Consider the following 12,314-nt stretch of genomic DNA (forward strand, 5'->3'; position numbering starts at 1 on the left):
GGCGGTTCATAGAGCAAGCCAATTGAAGGCCTAAGACCCGAAGCCGACTTGGGGCCCACGGGTGTGAGCCGCCATATGTTTAACTTGTACTGTAAGGCAAGCTTAGTTAGAAATCGAGTCGGTCAAGTTTGTATGAGCCGGCCGGGTCTTTGTAAGCCGCCGGGCATCAACCTGTATATAAAGGGGTGATCCGGCAGCGGGTTAACTCAACAAACAACTCATCGAGAACTAGGTCAAGCTTATTCGCTCCCTGGTAATCGAAACCCAAGCAATACAACCTAAAGCAGGAGTAGGCTTTTACCTTGTTGAGAGGGCCCGAACCTGGGTAAACTTTTTGTGTCCTTTGTCCTGTTTAACCCCTTCAAGCTAACCTAGTTGCGATGGCTCCACACCTAAGTCCTTTTGCTAGGGCATCTGCCATGTTAAGTCCATGACAGAGGGCTTCTATATCAACCTTGTTGCCCTTCTAATGATGTGTGAGTAGTTTACCATAGACCTACGGGTCTATAGCTAGTAGTTAGATGGCTTCTTCTCTCTCTTTGATCTTCAATACAATGTTCTCCTCGATGTTCTTGGAGATTGTAATCTTCTTTTGCGGTGCATTTGCTGGGATCCGATGAATTGTGGGTTTATGATCAAATTATCTATGAATATTATTTGAGTCTTGTGTGAACTCTTTTATGCTTGATTAAGACATATTTGTATTTCTCTCTGGTGTATTGATTTGGTTTGGCCAACTAGATTTATTTTTCTTGCAATGGGAGAGGTGCTTTGTAATGGGTTCAATCTTGCTGTGCTTATTCCTAGTGACAAAAAGGTACATGACACGTATTTGGATTGTTGCCATTAAGGATAAAAAGATAGGGTTTGTTCATATTGATTGGATCTATCCCTCTACATCACGTCATCTTGCTTAAGGCATTACTCTGTTCTTGTTAACTTAATACACTAGATGTATGCTGGATAGAGGTCGATGTGTGGAGTAATAGTAGTATATGCAGGGAGGAGTCAGTCTATTTGTCACGGACGTGATGCCTATATTCATGATCATTGCCTTAGATATCGTCATAACTATGTGCTTTTCTATAAATTGCTCAAAAGTAATTTGTTTACCCATCGTATGCGTTCTTTCAAGAGAGAAACTATGACCCCGGGTCTATTTTTATCATATTATTTTCAGATTTACAAAATCAAAAACACAAAAATACCTACTGCAATTTATTTACCTTTATCTTATTTTGCAGTTTTACTTATCTTTTAGATCTATCATTATCAGATCTCATCCTTGCAAGTAACCATGAAGGGACTAACAACCCCTTTATCATGTTGGGTGTAAGTATTTGTTTGTTTGTGTAGGTGCAACCATTGGTGTCTTGCATGTTCCGCCTACTAGATGGATACCTTGGTTCTCAACTGAGGGAAATACTTATCTCTACTTTGCTGCATCATGATACGTCTCCATCGTATCAACTTTTCCAAACTCTTGTGCCCTTGTTTTGGACTCTAATTTGCATGATTTGAATTCAACTAACCTGTACTGACATTGTTTTCAGCAAAATTGCCTTTGTGTTATTTTTGTGCATAAATAAAAGTTCTCGAAATGACCTGAAAACTTACGGAGAATATTTTTCCAATAAATAAAAAATATTGGCGAAAGAATCAACCAGAGAGGGCCCACCAGCTCTCCACAAGGGTGGAGGGCGCGCCCTACACCCCTGGGCGCGCCCCCTACCTTGTGGGTCCCCTGGAGACTCCCCGACCCTAACTCCAACTCTATATATTCACGCATGGGGAGAAAAAAATTGGAGAGAAGGATTCATCGCGTTTTACGATACGGAGCCGTTGCCATCTCCTATTCTTCATCGGGAGGGTAGATCTAGAGTCCGTTCAGGGCTTCGGAGAGGGGGATTCATCGCCATCATCATCACCAACCTTCCTCCATCACAAATTTCATGATGCTCACCGTCGTGCATGAGTAATTCCATCGTAGGCCTGCTGGACAGTGATGGGCTGGATGGGATTTATCATGTAATCGAGTTAGTTTTTTTAGGGTTTGATCCCTAGTATCCACTATGTTCTGAGATTGATGTTGCTATGACTTTCTAGATGGAAGCAAACGTTTGGCAGATAGGACTTGAGAGAATATTGATCTTACCTTTAGCTCCTTATGGGTTCGACACTCCATACTTATCACTTCCACCTTTGGAAATTGCTACGATGATTCCTTGCACTTGGGGATTATAAGTACCCATAAGGGGGAATGACATTGAGTTACCACCTGTTTTCCTTTATTATAATGCTTTGGTACGCTACCAGTTTCTTGTGAGGAATGAGCAGTCCCTCCTTTACCGACTGATCTTTGACAGGTAGCGGGTTGTCCATATTACGCTTCCCGCTTCAACCTTCTTTAACTTTCAGGAAAATGGAGATACTTCATAACCAGGGAGGAGGCATATGAGTATGAGAGAGAGGTGGAGGCCACTCGCCTCCACACTGCAGCCCTTCAGGCGGTAGCTGTCGCATCCCAGTACAACCCCGACTACAACTTTGGATATCCGCTAGGCCAGCCATGGCCATAGACCAACTTAGGCCAAAAGCCTAAGCTTGGGGGAGTACGTATTTCTCACCGACATTACATTTATGTTCACACACTCATTTCAATTGTTGGTGTTCGTACTTTTTCATTGTATAATCCATGTTAGTTTATTTCTTTTTCTTGCTTTCTTCTTGTGTGTTTGAAAAACTTTGAGAAAATCCAAAAAAATAGTCGTAGCTTCTTTTTAGTTTCCTTTCCATGTTTATTTAGTAGTACTATTAAAAGAAAATCCAAAGTGATTCTTGTTCTTCTTTTGCTTGTTGGGAGCTTTCACGTGTAAATAGTTTTTCTCGTTCTTATTTTACTTTCTTCTGAAAAACAAAAACTCCAAAAAAAATTTAGTGTGTTTCTTTGAATTTCTTTTCCTTTCTTTGGGTCGAGAGGAGAAGACCACGATGAAAATGTTGAGTGGCTCTCATTTGCATTATTGTTGATCTAACAAAGAGCCCATATTACCTTGTCTTCTCCTTGGAATAAATGTTTGCAGATTCCAGCTTAATCCAATGCACGTGCACTGTTATTATTATTCACACCCTTCGGTCGTGCAAGTGAAAGGCAATAATGAAGATATATGATGAAATGATTGAGATGAGGAAAAGCTGGTATGAACTCGACCTATTTTTTTGTAAATATGATTAGTTCATAATTCTTGATTCAGCCCATTATGAATGAAACGTGTTTGCATTGACAATTAGAGATTATAGTTACTCATGCCATGCTTAATTAGTTAGGAGTTTATAATGGTTTACCTTGCATGCCAACATGCTTTTAAAATAGTTGTGATGTAGTATGATAGGATGGTATCCTCCTTTGAATGATTCGAGTGGCTTGACTTGGCACATGTTCACGCATGTAGTTGAAACAAAATCAACATAGCCTCCACGATATTTATGTTCATGGTGATTTATATCCTACTCATGCTTGCACTCAATGTTGGTTAATCTCAATGCATGTTTATGACTGTTGTCACTCTCTAGTTGGTCGCTCCTTAATCTTTGGCTAGCCTTCACTTGTACTAAGCGGGAATATTGCTTGTGCATCCACTTCCATAAACCCAAAGTTGTTCCATATTAGTCCAACATACCTACCTATATGCGGTATTTACCTGCCGTTCCAAGTAAATTTGCATGTGCCAAACTCCAAACGTTCAAATAATAATCTATTTTGTATGCCCGAATCGCTCATGTAGCGACTGGGGGCTGTCAGTATCTTCCATCCTAGGTGGGTTATTCTCATGATGAGTGTTGATTCACTTGCCATTCATGAGAAATCAGCGGGTATTCAGGATGCCTAGTTCCATGCTCAAATCAAATCAAAATATAATTTCAAACAAAACTCCCACATGACTGTTGTTGGTATGGACGGTATCCATTGTTTCGGACCAGCCGTGGAGTATGCTTGTTGGTGGAGGGGAGTAAAAACTATACCATTCTATTTGGGAACCGCCTATAATGTATCTAGCATCAAAGATACCGAGATCTCTTGGTTGTTATGTTGACAATCAAAGCATACCGCTCAAAATTATATTCATCTATGTTTCAAAAAGCTCGAGCTCTAGCACCTCTGCAAATCCATGCTTCCCTCTGCGAAGGGCCTATCTGTTTACTTTTATTACTGAGTCACCATCCTCTTATAAAAAGCACCAGTTAGAGAGCACCACTTTCATTTGTATGCATCGCTATTGATTGATATTGAGTATAACTATGACTGGATCTCTTTTACCATGAATTACAATGTCTAATTAGTCCTTGATCTTCAGGGGTGCTCTTCATTTATGTTTTGCTTTCTCAAAAAGGGCTAGAGAGATACCATTTTGTTATATCATATCATGATTGTTTTGAAAAAGTGTTGTCATCCGAGATTTATTGTTATTACTCGCTAGTTGACTATGCCATTGATATGAGTAAATGTGAGACCTAAATGTTATTATGAATATAGTTAGTTCATAATCTTTTCTGCAAACTTGAATGTTGGCTATACATATTTGCAACAACAATATCAAACGGGGTTTGTAGAAGTTTTTCTTTATCACTTTCAGTTTGTAAACTGAATTGCTTGAGGACAAGCAATGGGTTAAGCTTGGGGGAGTTGATACGTCTCCATCATATCTACTTTTCCAAACTCTTTTGCCCTTGTTTTGGACTCAAATTTGCATGATTTGAATGGAACTAACATGGACTGACGATGTTTTCAGCGGAATTGCCTTGCTGTTATTTTTGTGCGGAAATAAAAGTTCTCGGAATGACCAGAAAATTTACGGAGAATATTTTTGGAAGAAATAAAAAAATTGGGGAGAAAATCAACTAGAGGGGACCCACTAGCTGTCCACAAGGGTGGAGGGCATGCCCTATGTAAGTGCATCTAGTGCCCCTTAGTGATTTTGGTGTATTGAAGACTTATAGGTTAAGGGACTAATGTGTTTATGAGTGTACACAGGTCTATAAGTCTATGAGGAGATTGATATTTACAGAGAAAGTCGACCCCTAAAAATGAAGTTCTTCGTTTGAAGACTTTGGTATTCTGAAGACTTTCTGAAGACTTTGAAAGTGAATAAAATGGTGTGACCTTGAAGACTTGGTATTCATTCGAGGAACATAAAGCGTGAAGACTTTTGTTTTCATAGTTTCATTTTCTCTTTCTTGAGTCATAGGAAACACCGTACTGTTAAAGGGGGTCGAGTAAATACTAAGGAAAAATTTCCATGTGATGCTCAACTCAAAATCCTACACCTACCAATCCCTTCGAGTGAAGCCATTGGAAATCTCATACAGTCCAGTCATATTCTTCAGTGACAGAGACGAAGTTCTTCTGGTCTTTGAGGAATTTGTTCTGACTGAGGAGTTAGGAATTCGCCAGTGAGGATTTCCTACACAATGAGGAACATAATAGCCCTGAGGATTTTGCTACTCAAAATTCCGACCGTTGCTGTGCTATGCGCCAGCTGTCCCAAAATATCTATCCACCTAATGGTCATATCATTGAAGAGCATTTATGTCTTATCATGTCGGGCTGCTCCCTAGGCTATAAATAGCTGCCCCTACAACCACTAGCTGGTTGGCTGCTCTGAGAGAAACTGACACTTGTCATTTGAGAGCAACCCATCCTCCGAGGACTTTAGTGAAAATCATCAAGTGAGGAAAAACCAAAAACCCAAAACCCAAACGCCTACAAACCCCAAGTGATTGAGCATCACTGAAGAGATTGATCATGCGTGGATCCGACGCTTGTTACCTTTGAAGACTGTGCTTCTTCCAGACGGTTAGGTGTCATGGTCTAGAGCATCCAATAGGAATTGTGGATCGCCAAGTGACCGAGTTTGTGAAGGTTTGGAAGTCGCCTGAAGACTTACCACGAGTGATTGGACGAGGTCTGTGTGACCTTAGTTCAAGGAGAATACGGTGAGGACTGGGTGTCCTGAGCTGCGTGTTTAGGACTGGGTGTCCGGGACTGTGTGTCCTCGAGTTTAAATACTCAGCCGCTCCAACCAGACGTACAACTGAGACAGCAGTTGGAACTGGTCTACCAAATCATTGTCTTCACCAAGCTTACTGGTTCTATTTCCTCAACTCTTTCATTTCCTCATAACTGTGTTGTGTTCTTGTTCATATCTGTGTTTGAAGACTTTGACCGAAGACTTTCTCAATTTCCTCAGTTCAATTTCTTCAGTCTGTTTGTCTTCATCCTGTGTTATCCTGTGTTTACGCTTCTGTACTTTGTGCCCGTCTTCATTTCATCATGATGACTATGCTTGTATTATGTTATATTTACTTTTGAGTACTCATTCCGCTGCTGGTAGTTCTTCGCTAAGGAATTTCCTCACCAGCAAATTCCTCGGTCAAGAATTTCATAAAAATCGCCTATTCACTCCCCCTCTAGTCGATATAACGCACTTTCAATTGGTATCAGAGCAAGGTACTCCCTTGTTCTGTGTGATTTTGGTTTAACCGCCTGGAGTTTTAGTTATGTTGACCGCATGTATGATCAAGGTCTCTGCTGGGTGTCTTACCTTCGATGGGACGGACTACCCCTACTGGAAGAATAAGATGCGAATGCATCTTGAAGCAATTGATAACGATCTCTGGTATGTTGTGGAAAATGGTGTTCCCTCAGTCACACCTTCTCTGAATGCTGCTGATGTGAAGAGATTCAAGCAACTCGACTCTCAAGCGAAGAATATCATATGTGGCCATCTGAGCAAAGGACAGTATGGCAGAGTGAGTGCTTTGGAGACAGCGAAGCTTATCTGGGACAGGTTGTCCAAAGTGAATGAAGGAGTCTCAACTCAGCGTGACTCTTGAGTTGATGTTCTTCACAATCTCTTCAACCGCTTCAAAAGACTCGATAATGAAAATGTTCAACAAATCTTCGATCGCCTCACTGACATCTCAAATGAGCTTCAAGCACTTGGTGCCACTGACATCACCGACCATGAGGTGGTGAAGAAATTGCTGAGATCACTTGATTCCTCATTTGACACTCTGGCATTGATGATACAAGAACATGTTGATTACAAGTCACTTGATCCCGCTGATATTCTCGAAAGGCTAAATACTCATGAGTTCCAACATGCTGAAAAGAGAGATCTCTATGGTTCAAGCTATGGCAGAACACGTGCACTGAAGGCCAAGGCAGTATCTGAGTCCGAAGATGAAGACTCTGGTAGCAACCTTGGTGATCCTGCAGAACTAAGCCATGATCTGGCTCTACTTGTGAAGAAGTTCCAAAAGTTCTCAAGACGTGGTCGCCTTGGAAGACCCTCAAGGAGCAGTGATTCCTCATCCAGTGACTACAAGAGGAGGCTCTGCCACAAATGCAAGAAGCCTGGACATTACATTCAAGATTGTCCTCAATGGGAAAAGGAATCAAAGAAGAAGAAATACAAGGATTGCAGTTCTGATGATGCGAAGAAAAAGAAGAAATCCACAAAATCCTCATCATCAAAATCCTCAAAGCCTTCATATCACAAGAAGAGCAGCTCCAAGAAGGCCAGGGCATTCATTGGCAAGGAAATGGACTCTGAGGCTGAATCTGAAGAAAATGAGGAAGAGGAGTCATCTGAGGAGTCCGAATCCGGAGTGGCGAGCCTAGCTCTCGCTACTGCATTCATGAGCAAGTCTATCTTCAACACTAAAGAAAATAACCTCACCAACAAAGCTGATGAAGGGTATGATGATTACGCTCCCACCTACTGCTTCATGGCAAAGGGTGCCAAGGTACTCAAATATACCTCATCTGAATCAAGTGAGAATGAATCTGATGAAAATCTTAAGCCCAGCTATTCTAAACTTGCTAAGATTGCTGTAAAACAACAAAGGGCTTTAGAAAAGGTTCAAAACATGCTAGACAAAAGTGATGATATGTTGGGTGAAGAATTGGATCGCACTAAAGCCCTGACTGAAAATCTTCAGAGATTTCAGACTAGGTTTGACAATCTTCAAAGTCATCATAACACTCTCTTATCCGATCATGAGAAGCTTTCTTATGAATTTCTTCAAAGAAAGCAAGACCTTGAGAAGCTAAGAGTGAGTTATGAGGATCTTCAGAAGGAGCGTGATTCATTACTTGCTCAACATATCAACGCTTCTCAGGAAGAATTTGTTCCTCCATGCTTGAAGTGCATTGAACGTGAATCTGCTAATTCTTCACCTGAATGTTCAAATGCTACTAATGTTTCAAATTCTTCACATGCCTCTGCTATCACTAATTCCTCATCTGAGGATATTGCTAGTATCACTGACGATGCAGGGCTGAAGGAATTGTACATGACAGGCATGTACAAAATCCTCAAAGGGCATCAGGCTCTTTATGATGTGCTTAAAAAGTAGATTCTCAACAGGAACCCTAGGAAAGAGGGTATCGCCTTTGAGAGGAAACTCAATGCTGACGGTACATATTGGAAGCCTGAGCAGTACCCCAAAACTACATGGGTTGCTGCAAAGGGACCTCCAGTTGATCCATCTAACTTATCTGGATTTGCATGTGAATCTCCTCATTCTGATGATGAGTCAATTGACTCCAACTATAAACTGTTCAAAAATCAAAATGGTGAAGTATTTGCTAGATATGTTGGCACTAACTGCAGGAACGACTCCCCTATGAAGAAAATCTGGGTTCCCAAAAGATGCCTTGAAAATCTTCAGGTGAATGTCATCATGATGCCACCTGTGTAGAATAGGAACCCCAGATCAAATTCTTCATATGGACCAAATTCTTCATATGGATTCAAGTCCTCATATGGACCAAATTTCTCATATGGATCAAAGTCCTCATATAAACATCATCATGCTAACCCGTCTGTTTCGCAGGGAAGATCTAAGGATTATGGATATGTGCATTATTATTCAAATCATTATGTCCATAATTCCTCGAAGAATTTCTCTGCATACTCTTATGCTTACTCTAACCCCTCTTATGTGAAACGGAATGGACTGGCTTCTATGCCATCCTTCTCGTATGGAGCTCGCAGAATGATGAACTCTTTGCCACCCCTTCAGATGTGGGTGGTGAAGAAAAAGAACTAATCTCCTCTGTAGGGTCAGGTCTCCAAACGTACATAATCGTCTGAAGAATTTGCTGGAGACCTGAGTATGCCTGATAGGACGCAGGCTAATCATGAAGAAATGAACTTTCATTTCTCACGTCCTCATATTGCTTTATCAGTTCTTTTACTTGATGAAATTGATCTGATGAATTGATGTCATATTCTTCATTAATGAAGTATATGAGTTTGTAAGTTGTACTAATTCATCTGCAGGATGATCAACCCAAAGCCACTGAGTGGGTCCTCAATAGTGGATGTACAAACCACATGACTGGTGACAAGAATCTATTGATGGATGCTCCATTATCTCTGTCGCATATGAAGCATATCATCTTTGCTGACAAAGGCAAAAGTCAGGTATTGGGTCTAGGTAAGGTTGCGATCACAAAGGATCAACACATGGACAAAGTCATGCTTGTTGAGTCCTTAGGATACAACCTTATGTCTGTCTCAATGCTTTGTGATCTTGATATGGTTGTTGTCTTCGGCAAGTACCGTTGTGTTGTGGTTATGGAAGCTGAAAATTCCAAAGTCTTCGAAGGCTTTAGGAGAGGAGACCTGTATATTGTTGATTTCTCTACAGGACCACAACCAGCCATGTGCTTACTTGCAAAAGCTTCAGAATGCTGGCTCTGGCATCGACGACTTGGTCATGCAGGCATGAGGAATTTGCACACGCTTGCGAAGAAGAAGCATGTCATTGGCGTCGAGAATGTCAAATTCCTCAAGGATCACCTATGCGGAGCCTGTGAAGCTGGGAAGATGACCAAGGCCAAGCATCCAGCGAAGACTATCATGACCACCACTCGTCCATTTGAATTGCTTCACATGGATCTCTTTGGTCCTAATCATTATTCTGCTATTTCAAATGAAGCATCTCAATATGGCTTTGTTATTGTTGATGATCATTCTCGCTACACATGGGTACACCTTGTTACTTACAAACATGAAGTGCAGGAAGTCTTCAAACGATTTTCCTCGAGGGCTTCAACCAACTTTGGTGTGAAGATCAAGCACATCAGAAGTGACAATGGCACTGAGTTCAAGAATTCTAGTCTCGATGACTATCTTGATGAACTTGGTATTACTCATGAGTTATCTGCTCCTTATACTCCTCAGCAGAACGGCGTCGTGGAGCGCAAGAACAGGACTCTTGCTGAGATGGCTCGCACTATGCTTGATGAATACAAAACGCCTCATCGTTTCTGGACTGAGGCAATTGATACTGTGTGCCACATCATCAACAGAATATATCTTCACAAATTCTTCAAAAAGATTGCCTATGAACTCCTCACTGATAAGAAACCCAATGTAAGTTATTTCAAAGTCTTCGGTGCTAAATGTTGGATTAGAGATCCTCATCACAACTCAAAAGTTGCACCGAAAGCACATGAAGGTTTTATGCTTGGTTACGAAAAGGACTCGCACACCTACAGAGTCTTCAACAACGTTCTTCACAAAGTTGTTGAAACTGTAGATGTGCGGTTCAATGAAACTAATGGCTCGCAAAGAGAGCACCTACCTACTTTGATAGATGAACCAGCACCTGAGGAAACTATCAAGTTCAAGGCTACTGAGGATGTCATTCCTACTGAAGAATCTGCTGAAGAATTCATTCCAGAACATGAAGAACGTCGAGCTAATGCACCTGAAGAAAATGCTGAAGAAAATGGTTCTGAAGAAAACGCTGATAAAATTCTTCAATGACAACCAGCTCATCCTCGCATTGCAAAAGAAGTGCAAGTTGAAAAGATCATCAATGACATCAAAGCGCCAGGTCCTCTCACACGCTCAAAAGCTTCACATTTGTCTAACTTTTGTGGGCACTATGCTTTTGTCTCTATTACAGAGCCCACTAAGGTAGATGAAGCATTTCTGGAGCCTAAGTGGATTCAGGCCAAGCAAGAAGAATTACATCAGTTTGAGCTCAACAATGTCTGGGAACTGGTCAAATGTCCAGATCCTCGCAAGCACAATATCATCGGCACAAAGTGGATCTACCGCAACAAGCAAGATGAAAATGGCCTTGTGGTGAGGAATAAGGCACGGCTTGTAGCTCAAGGCTACACACAGGTTGAAGGAATTGATTTTGATGAAACTTTTGCACCTGTTGCTAGACTTGAGGCTATTCGCATATTACTTGCTTATGATAACCATCATGATATCACTTTATATCAAATGGATGTGAAAAGTGCATTCCTCAACGGTAAGCTTGAGGAAGAAGTATATGTTGCTCAACCCCCAGGTTTTGAAGATCCAAAGAATCCTGACAAAGTCTTCAGACTCAACAAGGCCCTCTATGGCCTCAAGCGGGCCCCACGGGCTTGGTATGATACTTTGAAGGAATTCCTCATGACGAAAGGCTTCAAACCCGGTTCACTCGACCCTACCCTTTTCACTAAATCTTATGATGGTGAATTGTTTGTGTGCCAAATATATGTTGATGATATTATCTTTGGCTGTACTGACCAACATTATAGTGATGAATTTGCCTATATGATGAGTGAAGAATATCAAATGTCTATGATGGGAGAGTTGAAATTCTTCTTAGGTCTTCAAATTCGTCAACAACGCAATGGCATATTCATATCTCAGGAGAAATACCTCAAGGATGTACTGAGGAAATTCGGCATGCAAGATTGTAAAGGCGTCCAAATTCCTATGCCCACAAATGGCCATTTGTGCACTGATGAAAATGGTATTGACTTCGATCATAAGGTATACCGCTCCATGATAGGTTCTTTATTGTACTTATGTGCATCTAGGCCAGATATAATGCTTAGTGTTTGCATGTGTGCCCGATTTCAAGCTACACCGAAGGAATCACACCATAAGGCTGTGAAGCATATTCTTCGATATGTAGCTCACACACCAACACTTGGATTATGGTACCCCAAGGGCTCGGCTTTTGATCTCATTGGATATTCTGACTCTGACTATGCTGGTGATCGTGTGGACCGCAAGTCAACATCTGGTACATGTCATTTCCTCGGACGATCTTTGGTCTGTTGGTCCTCGAAGAAACAGAACTACGTATCACTATCTACTGCTGAAGTTGATTACATTGCCGCTGGTTCTTGCTGTGCCCAATTGCTATGGATGAAGCAAACTCTCAAGGACTACGGCGTCAACATGAAGAATGTGCCTCTCTTCTGTGACAATGACAGTGCCATCAAG

This window comes from Triticum aestivum, chromosome 2A (assembly GCF_018294505.1).
Source record: "Triticum aestivum cultivar Chinese Spring chromosome 2A, IWGSC CS RefSeq v2.1, whole genome shotgun sequence".
NCBI lineage: Eukaryota > Viridiplantae > Streptophyta > Magnoliopsida > Poales > Poaceae > Triticum > Triticum aestivum.